The sequence below is a fragment of the Eurosta solidaginis genome, chromosome 1, assembly GCF_040869045.1.
Source record: "Eurosta solidaginis isolate ZX-2024a chromosome 1, ASM4086904v1, whole genome shotgun sequence".
NCBI lineage: Eukaryota > Metazoa > Arthropoda > Insecta > Diptera > Tephritidae > Eurosta > Eurosta solidaginis.
In genome coordinates this window covers 90,075,072-90,086,618 of record NC_090319.1, presented here as the reverse complement: position 1 = coordinate 90,086,618, position 11,547 = coordinate 90,075,072, and positions in this window count along the sequence as shown.

The following is an 11,547-nucleotide window of genomic DNA, read 5'->3' as shown; positions in this document are numbered from 1 at the left end:
CTTGCTTGAGCATAAAACAAAGTTTTGCACAAATCAAAAACAAGATTTTTTCTTTTAAAAAGTTCAGTGTGCTTATTCTGTAACTCGATTCGAAAGCTGTCAAACCACATACATGTTTCTCAAATGCAGGGCGAATTCAGTACCAAGTATTATTATCGCAACAGCTGATTGCTTCTTCTTGACTATTTTCCATACAATGCCTTTTACAACAATATGTCAGTTAATCGAAATCACTAAACATTTTGGACTTGACATTCTCTTACACGTCGAATTGGTTTAATTCATCAATTGCCATCACCTTGTATAAACTCGCCTTGTTCAAATCTGAAAGAAATTTTTTTCGAATCGAGTAACATCATTTTTGCAAAACTCGAAGACTCGAATAGTATGCCATACGTTTCTGAATAATTGAGAAATTAAACAAAAAAAGGATCAGACTGGTTTCGATATTCACAAAAACCGTATTGAATCGGTTTTGAATGTTTTTTCCGCTTTCTTTTGCGCAAGGCTATTCGTATTTTAAATCCAAAACTTTGCATGATTTCATAATTTTGAATAAGTTTTCAAATCGATTCTCGAGATAGACAAATTTTCAATTAGCAGAAGTTCGAAGACTTGGAAATTCTTAAAATTTATTCATTTCTGTAGTGAACGAATATTTACAGAGTAAATTTTTTTTTAAATTAAATTTGAAAATTAATTTTAAACTGTTATTTATTACAAAAAAAAAAAATCGTTTATAAAATAAAAATATCTAAAATTGACTTTAACAACTAATGTTGATTTTGCTAAAAAGATTATGTAATAAAAAAACTTAATGTAATCTTTGAAATCCAAAAATTAGCTTGATTTCAGAAACCTGAAATCGAAAAAGCTTTTCGGAAACGGAAAATTTTCAATTAGCAGAAAACTTGAAAATTCTTCAACTCAGGGTTTGAACATTTTGTTTTGGTTCTTGTTTTTGTATCATGGGTTTAGCCCACCTCAAATGAATTTTTTCGAAATGTTTTTCTTTTTACTTTTATTTATTAAAAAAATGTTTGTTTACAAATTAAAACATCTCAAATTGTCTTTGACAAACAATGTTAAAAAAATTTTATATTAAAAAAGATCAGAATGTACTTCTTGAAATCCAAAAATTGGCTTGATTTCAGAAACTTGTATCAAAATTTATTAAAATCTATTTCGAAAAATTTTGAGAATAAGCTTGATTTGACCAACCTAATCAGTTTCCAAATCGATTTCGGAAAAGTTTTTCGAATTTGAAAACGACAAATTTTCTATTAGCAGAAAATCGAAAACTTGAAAATCCTTCAACTGTGGGTTTGAATCTTTTGTTTTCTTCATTTTTTGATTATATCATGATTTTGGCCAATCTGTAATGATGCAAAAATTCACAAAGAGTAAAACTTTTTTTAACTTGTAAGGGCATCCAACCATTATTAGATTTGACACGGAATGACGCTTTTGTAACATAATAATAATCAACGCAAAATATCCAAATATTAAATTTATGTAGAATTAAAAAACAAAGTAAATTATGCATACAAAATACTCGCAATATGGGTGCATTACACTTAATTTTGGTGCGAATATTGAGAAAATTTAAAAATTCTAAATAAAAGTTAATATGTGTTAAATAATATAATCCTTTCCTAGCTCAAATCAATTACATAATTTAAGAAACTTTAACAAATTACAGCCAACGTTTTTTTTTTTATAAATTCTAATGTAAAATAGTTTGCTGAATTCAAAAAAAAAAAAAAAAAAAATAGTCGAAATTAGTAAAGCGATATATTTTTCGAAATAAAGACTGCTGGAGAGTACATCGCACTAGATTCTGATTGCTGTTAGTGTAACGACAAATATACTGCTCAAAGATTAGGGTAAATGTGCTTTCGAAGTAATGGTTCTCTGCCAGGAAGCCAAGGCATGCTGGCGGTTAGTCCCGATTGCCTGAAATATCGGTTTATTATTCAAGTCAGAAGCAAAATTACTAGGTTTTTCAAATTTGGAAAGTTAATTTCACCTTATACTGTTACTTGGTACTGAGTGAGTTTAGGTTTCTTTGGGACAAAACGCATACGTCCTTTAAGATTTTTTATCACAATTAAAAACCCGCATGTAACACAATAGTTGTGATAGAAGTTAAATGCTTTTTTATTATGTCTTACGTTGGGCGCCAGTGAAAATTTCAAAAATTATATATGATAACACAATCCTTGAATTTTTAATCAATTATTTTCTTAAAATTTAGCATGCGTTCTTACTATATCTTAGCTGGTTACTCCACGAAGAGAATTTAAATTCAGCCAAATATTTTACATAGAAAGTAATGCTCGAAAGGTCAGGTTATTGTCAACTCCTCTTATAATAAGCGCTTGCTAATGAATTTATTTGCGCTTTTATTTAATTTTTTTTTTTTAGTGTACTAGCTATGAAAATGCCTAAATGTACATATGTATGTATGTATTTAAAAAACTATTTTTTTAATAAGTAATATATATTAATTTTCTTACACAACACACATACATTTTACAATACTTTGGCATTTATATCATTAATTAAAAAGATAATAATTAGAAATCAATTGAAAATTTAGCGTTGAAAAAAATACCAAACATTGATATTAAAGAAGTGACAAAAAAAATGTTAATTAATAATGTTGGAATAAAAAAAAGTCATTAAGCAAAGTTTTAAAATAATTAAGCAAATTATCAGCGAAAAAAATTAAAACTAATTAATATGAAAATCAAAAAATCCAAAACTTAAACACCACTCAAACAGAATGAAATTTTAATTCATATAAAAAAATATATCAAATTATTAAAATTTTTAAATTTACAAACTAATAAGCTACGTTCACACGCTGACTTATTTTAAAAATCATTCGAAATGAAAAATTGAGCAGCATATATCATACGAGTAAAAATTCCCAGCAATCTAGGGCTTCAGAAATTGTGATGCAGTGTTTTGTATGTTTGTTCGGAACAGCAGCCGACATTGAAAATCAATAGAATATATTCACATACTGAAGTCCAAAATTTTAGAACCACCCTAATTTAACTATTACAATTTAAACTTATGTACGTACGTGCGATAACCTTTTTGCATATTTTCATATTCCCTCATTAGTAACACACAAACCTATTGTAGAAACATATGAACATAGGTACGTTAAATGTAAAACAATTAGGCGCATAAATATTTATGTGCGTAATGTGTGTATATCCACACATGCAATATATGGGATGGAATGCATTTACTTAGAGCTCCAAAAAAACAATTGTTTAAGAATATATAAAAACAGTTTTGGGACACATTCTTTTGTAATTGGAATCATCGTAAATTAGGAAATATAAACGCAAAATAGTTTTTAAGTCATTCGTTGTATAATTGTAGTGCAAATCGGAATCGCGTCTTTTACTTGATTTTGTATAGCTGCTAAAAAGGCTTAGTAGCTCAACATTTGGTGACCCCGACGTGATAACATCACGTAATTTATCAGTACCTTCTTCCCGTTTCTTTGAGCTGAACAAAGGTTCATAAAACTTTGCAGTTTAAGGTTGCATACCATTTTTACATATCGGGCCCGCCTTCTGTAGTCGCGTACAGTATTTCTCTTTCAATCTGCAACGCATATTTTTGCTATTTCAACAAAGGGCCTAATCATGCCGGAAGAAAGCCTCGATCGCGTTGCTTTCTTAAAGAAGAAAACAAGAGCTCTATTCGACAGACTCGGGCAAATAACCATCGAATTGAATTGCGAGAAGTTTCGCAGCATGGATGAGTACAGCCTTTCTGCAACTATGGAGTCTATAACCGACGTAAAATCCAGTTTCGCAGTCGCCCATACAAGCTTGGAAGAATTGGACTCCGAATCTATCAGCAGTGACTTGCCAGCCAATTTCGACACCGCCTTAATCAACCTAAGAGCAACTATACAGAGGGAGATTGGCAAACGTAGTGTCCCGCAACATTGTTCCACGCTTAAGATGAACTCCAGCTAGGGGCAATCTATCATTGTTAATGCCAATAGTTCCCGCTTACCACTGTTAACACTACCAAAATTTAGCGGCGCTTATACTGAGTGGACAAATTCAAATCTATCAATCATCGACAAAGATAGTGACCTCACCAACATCGACAAATTGCAGCATCTGCGGTCGTGTTTGAGCGGCGCTGCCCTCGACACCGTGCGCTCACTAGAGATAAGTGATTCCAATTACAAAATCGCTTTAGAGCTCTTACACAAGCGTTTCGATAACAAACGTGTTATCTTTCACGCACACATCAGGGAGATATTCGGGCTGGACAAGGCAGATTCCAACGCAATCAAACTTCGAGAGTTGACAGACAAGGTAACTGCGCATTTACGAGCATTGCAGTCACTGGCAACCAACGGGCAAATATCAGATTGCATCATCATTCACTTGATACTTCAGAAGCTCGACAAAACAACACAAGCTAAATGGGAGGAGAACTCTTCTGTTAGCGAATTACCTTCATGGGAACAGCTGGCTGCTTTTTTTAAAAAGCGCTGTAGAACACTCGAGAATGTTGAGCATGCCACTCAGGTACAGACTGGTCAGGTCGTGAAACCGAACAAAGGTGTAAGTACAAACCAAAAGAAATCCTTCGTTGCGTCAAAGGGCTCAACAAGTTCTTGTGTGTTTTGTGAGTCGGTCGATCACGCAATTTATAGCTGCCAACGCTTCGCAAATTTATCTCCGAACTTACGACTTAAAGAAGTTAAAAAGCTCGCTCTTTGTATAAGCTGTCTGAAGCGCGGTCATCAACTGCGGGACTGCAAATCCGGTACCTGCCGCAATTGCCAGTGTAAACACCATACTCTCTTGCACCTGAACCGCTCAACAGTGTCGTCAACTGATGGTCAAATCGAGTCTTCGCCGCCAGTTACACGCCAATCCAATGCCATGACTGCGTCGTTATCTACCTTGCCCCATGCCTCGGTTTCTCCGTCTGATTCTGTGCTTCTTGCTACTGCCGTCGTTCTCATAAAAAATCGCGCTGGATCTTTCGTGCCCTGGCGTGCGCTTTTGGATTCTGGCTCCTAACTACATTTTATCACATCTCGCTTCGTAAACCAACTTTAACTGCTGAAGACAAAATCTTCGGTTACAGTCTCCGGCATCGGAGATGCCAACTTCTCAACGGAAGGCTATTCAGTGGAGCTCCTACTAAGGTCGCGAATATCAGAGTTCTCAACAAATATCACAGCAGTTGTGGTGCGCACCATCACCGACAATCAGCCTGGGTGCTTCGTAAGCACCAGTAAGTGGAACATTCCATCTAACATTCAACTAGCTGATCCGGGGTTCCACTTATCAGAACGCATTGATCTGCTCATCGGAGCAGGCCTATTCTTCGACTTACTCTGTGTGGGGCAGATACGCTTGGCATCCGGCTTACCAAAAGACTCTCTTCGGATGGGTGTTGTCTGGTGGAGGGCAACGCGCTCCAAAACTATCATCCTTTATTGAAAAGCAGAAATCTTCAAACAACACCATCCTTGACTCAAAACTTGATGATCTAGTGCGACGATTTTGGGAAGTTGAGACAAACTTCGAACCCATATCCAAAGCCACTCAGGAAGACATCGTTTGTGAAGCACACTTTCAACAGAATTATTCGCGTTTACCATCAGGCGAATACTCGGTTCGTCTGCCCCTCAAACAGAATCCGAAGGTACTTGGAAATTCTTATTTGAGATCGCGTCAACGCTTCGAAGGTCTTGAAAGGAAATTCGCTCCAAACCCTGACCTTAAGACAGAATATAGTAAGTTCATTAAGGAATATATTGACCTTAATCACATGTCTTTAGTCTGTAACGATAGTTTTCACAAATGCAAATATTTCTTACCGCATCACTGCGTCATCAAAGATAGCAGTAGCACCACAAAACTCAGAGTGGTCATCGATGGCTCAGCGGCTACTACTTCTGGTTTCTCATTGAACGACTTGCTCATGGCAGGTCCAACCATTCAAGAAAAATTATTTAACATTTTAATCAGATTTCGCACATTTCCTATAGCACTTACTGGTGACATTTGCAAAATGTATCGGTGTGTCCGCATCACCCCTCCGGATAACATGCTCCAGTGCATATTATGGCGGGAATCTCCGCTTGAAGAATTCCAGATTTATAAGCTGGATACCGTAACGTACGGAACCAAACCTGCTGCATTTCTGGCAATAAGAGCGATGCATCAACTCGCAACTGACGAATCCTCGACTTATCCTATTGGTGCAAAAACTTTGCTTCGAGATTTCTACGTAGATGACATGATATCTGGTGGTGATTCCGTGGAAGAAGTCCGCAATATCAAGTTACAGACAGCCAGTCTCCTTGCGCAAGGAAGCTTCAAGCTGCGTAAGTGGTGTTCGAATAATACCGACATTCTTTGTGAAATTCCAGATGAAGACAAAGAAAGTTTTCTCAAGTTCGATGATGGCAGCAACTTCACCAAAACATTGTGTTTAATTTGGAACCCGATTAAGGACAGCCTACTATTCTCTTTCACACCGCAACAAGATTTAGGAAAAAACTCCAAGCGCTCTGCTTTGTCTACTCTAGCTCGGTGCTACGACCCACTTGGACTAATGGGCCCAACCCTAACCAGGGCAAAGATTCTTCTTCAACGTATGTGGAGAGACAAGCTTGAATGGGACGAGAGTTTACCACAATCGTTAGATACTGCCTGGTCCGATTTCTGCAACGGGTTTGCAGAAATGCAACATTTATCATTTCCTCGTTATATTTTGCAGCCTGAGGCCATCACCGAAATTCATGCATTTTGCGATGCAAGCCTTGAAGCCTACGGTGCCTGTACTTACATTCGATCAATCAAGGATGACAGCTTCCAAGTGCACCTTTTGTGTTCAAAGGCCCGGGTCTCACCACTGAAAACCATTACCGTACCCAAGTTGGAACTCTGCGATGCTACATTGCTCTCACAGCTTGTGGGTGAGTTTACAAAAATGAAGATTTTTAACTGTTCTTTTCATTGTTGGTCAGATTCTTCAACCGTGCTATAGCCACAAGAAGAACCATCGAAGTTCAATGTCTTTGTGGCGAACCGAATTTCCACCATATAGCAATTGACAGAAGGCATGCAGTGGCACTATGTTCCTTCAGCAATGAACCCCGCTGATATTTTATCCAAAGGAGCTACGCCGAAGGAACTTCTAATTTCAAAACTTTGGATGCACGGCCCACCATTTTTACAAGAAACAGAGAAGAGCTGGCCACGCATGTGCGCTTCCCAACCAAAACTTCCTGAGGTTCGGAAAAAGGTATTGCTTGTCGAAAATAATCGAAACATTACGCTGTCCTTCAAATACATCAATTCGTTCACGACAATGCTGCGGATTTCGGATATGTCAGCAAATTCCTAAATATTAAACAAGCGCCAAAGTCATCCCAGCTCACGGCTGCGGATATTCGAAAGGGTACACAATTGCTCGTTCGCATAGTGCAAAGAGCGCAACTTTGGCCCGAGTACACCGCATTGCAAGCCAATAAATGCGTCCCGACTTCCAGCAATATTATTTCGCTATCACCATTTCTTGATGACTTCGGAGTGATTCGCGTAGGCGGTAGATTGAAAAATTCGTTGCTCAGTTTTGAATCGCGCAACCCATGTATTCTACCAAAACACCATCCACTTACAAATGCAATAATCACATACTTTCATCGAAAACATCATCACGCAGGCCCGCAAGCATTGCTTGCCTTCATTCGTATGCAGTTCTGGCCAATAGGTGGACGCAAAACCGTCTCACGAGTTCTCCAGAAATGCATCATTTGCTGCAGGTCTAGGCCACGACCGTCCAGCACATAATGGGTGACCTACCTAAAGAGCGCATTCAGGCTTCACGTCCTTTCATAGTTACTGGTGTAGACTACTGCGGCCCGTTTTATTACAAGTCTGAAGTACGCAACAAGCCGCCTCAAAAATGTTATGTTAGCGTATTTATATGTTTCGCCACAAAGGCTGTCTGGATGGAGTTGGTAAGAGACCTGTCAACTGGTGCATTCATTGATGCACTAAAACGATTTATCGCTACCCGGGGCATCCCAAGCTGTATCTGGTCGGATAACGCCACAAACTTCGTAGGTGCCAAGAATGAGCTCCGCGAGCTGCGAAACTTAGTCCTCAGCGATAATTTCAGCAGAGAAGTCCACAATTTTGTCTTGAGCATGGTTTCGATTGGCGCTTCAATCCACCTCGCTCTCCACACTTCGGTGGTTTGTGGGAAGCGGCCGTAAAAACAGCAAAACAGCATTTTTACCGTTCCATTGGCTCATTCATGCTTGACTTCGATGAATTGCGTACATTGGTATGTCAAATATCCGCTATAATTAATTCGCGTCCTCTAGTACCCCTTTCAGAAAATCCAGAAGATCTAGATGTGTTAACACCAGGATTACAAGTTTAAACTATAATCGACTTGGCCGATGGCAGCTCGCAACATACATACAACAAGTTTTTTGGAAGCGGTGGTCTCGAGAGTATCTAACTCTTCTTCAACAACGCTCCAAATGGCGTACACCTCAGGCCAACATTAAAGTCGGTGACATCGTTTGTCTAAAGGAGGAAAACTCGCCACCCTTAAGGTGGCCCTTAGCACGCGTAATCGAAGTAATATCTGGAGAAGATGGGGTAATGCGAGTGGCAGTCCTGCGTACATCTACTGGTACAACTCGTCGAGCAGTGCATAAGCTGTGCGTCCTTCCAGTAAATGATTCTGTTGAAAGCCCTAACCTTTCAACGGGGAGGAGGATGTTCGGAGCAGCAGCCGACATTGAAAATCAATAGAATATATTCACATACTGAAGTCCAAAATTTTAGAACCACCTTAATTTAGCTATTACAATTTAAACTTATGTACATACGTGCGATAACCTTTTTGCATATTTTCCTATTCCCTCATTAGTAATACACAAACCTATTGTAGAAACATATGAACATAGGTACGTTAAATGCAAAACAATTAGGCGCATAAATATTTATGTGCGTAATGTGTGTATATCCACACATGCAATATATGGGATGGAATGCATTTACTTAGAGCTCCAAAAAAACAATTGTTTAAGAATATATAAAAACAGTTTTGGGACACATTCTTTTGTAATTGGAATCATCGTAAATTAGGAAATATAAACGCAAAATAGTTCTTAAGTCATTCGTTGTATAACTTTGCTGAAATAAAGTAGTGCAAATCGGAATCGCGTCTTTTACTTGATTTTGTATAGCTGCTAAAAAGGCTTAGTAGCTCAACAATGTTATTAACACTAAAAGCAAAGATTCAAAACGATTTGGTAGTTATCTAAATCGTGTCATATGGCTTCAGAGATGCATACAAAAAAAAGTTAAAAAAAAATAGATTACTAAATTTTTATTTAAGATAAACAACACAGAAAAATGTCAGTAGTGTGAACGTGGCTTCAGTAGCACACATAAATTTTAAATTTGTTTATACACATAAGTATGTATGTACATAACAACTAATTTTTGACAACTAAATTTTTCAATAGTGTCCCTGCAAAAATTGTGCGACTGCTCCCTAAAGAGAGAGACTTAACCCTTTCGGGTACAATTTGCCTATAATTATTCCAAACTAATCTCATAAGGTAGAGTTGGGGACTAGTCATTAGTACTCCTTGGAGAAGAACTAATAGAAACAAAAAACGTAATATATAACTTAATGAAGCTCTGATCCTTGTACTAAAAGGAATTAAGGGTCCAACTTGCTCCTGTTTAATAACACAATATATAGGGTTTAAACACTTTATTCACTATAAATATAGGTACTGCTCTAATTAGCTAAGCTAACAATTAATGGTAAACTATCTTGTGCCAAAATGTCTAGAACAGTGAATAAGCGTATCCTTGCTCGTCGCGAGTGTTGTATGTATCTCGTGCCTCACGTCCGACCAGCCACAGGAAAGTGGCAATAATTTGTTTCCTCAGCATCGCTCGTTTTTGCAGTAGCCAATCAGAAAAATTCCTCCAATTCTTTTCTCCTACGGAGAAGAATAATTGGGGAATAGGAATTTGAATTTTCGAAGTCAGCTGTTTTGTCAATTGAAATTTCGTTGCGCATTTCTTATTTTGTTTAAAAAATGGTAAAGTTTAATTATTGTTGCCAATTTGTTTGAAATTAAGAAATAAGGTATAAACAATGCACATTATTGCATTTCATGTGGTATTCACTGAAATGAGTAATGAATTGGTGCCACAGCAACATCAACAGAGGAGCATAAGAAGAAGACCGGCGGGATAATACAAATCCGCCGAGTTTCCTGCATTCATTCTGCAAAGCAATTTTCTGGCGGCCAAGTCGAGTTGAGTTCGCCTTTCGCCATATGCCTAAATCTATTTAAGCCTTCTTAAAAAATCCTTGCGCAATTTCTGGATGCCTGCATCAAATATGCGAAGAGCTCTTCCGTTGCTTATGATATATTTTTCGACTTAAAATAAAGAATATTGTTGTTGTATTAACAGTGAGAATATTGTGGTAGAATGTAATTACATATTTTAGCCCAAATTTGTACAAATAAGTGTTCTTTCTTAAAATAACCATTTTCCTTTAACTTTTTTGATACATTCCCTTTAATTTAACTAGTGAAAAAACTCGTGTGAAATGGCAGAGAAATCTCCCTCTCCCTCACATTCATAATACCTACTTTTCTCCCATAACCGGTTTCCGCTTTTTCGAACATTGTTCAGAATAGGAGGAAAGGGAGAAGTGAAAAAACTCACAAGGAATTTTTATTTAGAATACGAGGAATGGGAGAAAGGAAAAAACTCACACGGAATTTTCGTTTAGAATTGGGCTGAATATGTACATGAGAAATTCGCTTTTCCATGCTGGCCATTCCTTTGAAATATTTGTGCACTCTAAAGCGGCAATTATCCACCGACGTGTGCCGTACGTACGGACGTTTGTCTTACGAAACACGTTTGACCGAACCCTCAAGCCCGTAGCAATCAATGTGTGCGTCTGTGTACATGTACATAACATATTTGTGTGTGTATTGTTTACAGCAAAGCACTGTTGCCATTGACCAGTTTGCATGCATCCTTATGCAAACATCAACTTTTGGAATTACAATTTTTCATGGTGCAAATGGCAGAAACAAATACTGAATAAGAATTTCTAGTTCATTTATTTGTAACCTCCAATTTTATATAGTAATTTTAATTTTGTATAATAACTGCAAATGGTCAAAAATACTCGCACAATAGTTTACTAGGCAACTCTGTCTAGTGAGAGAGCGATCAGCTGACACGTTCTTACGGAAAAAATCAAAATTGTTTTGATTTCTACGTTCCGGGCTACGTACGTACGGGCGTTGCACGTCGGTGAGTTTTCGTTTGCATTGCACACTCATAAGATAGGTCGTGTCAGCTGACACGTTTTTGGTACGTACGTTCGTGAGTAACTGCCGCATAAAGCTGCAAGTATGCACCGACGTTTGCCGTACGTACGAACGTTTGTCGTACGAAACACGTTTGA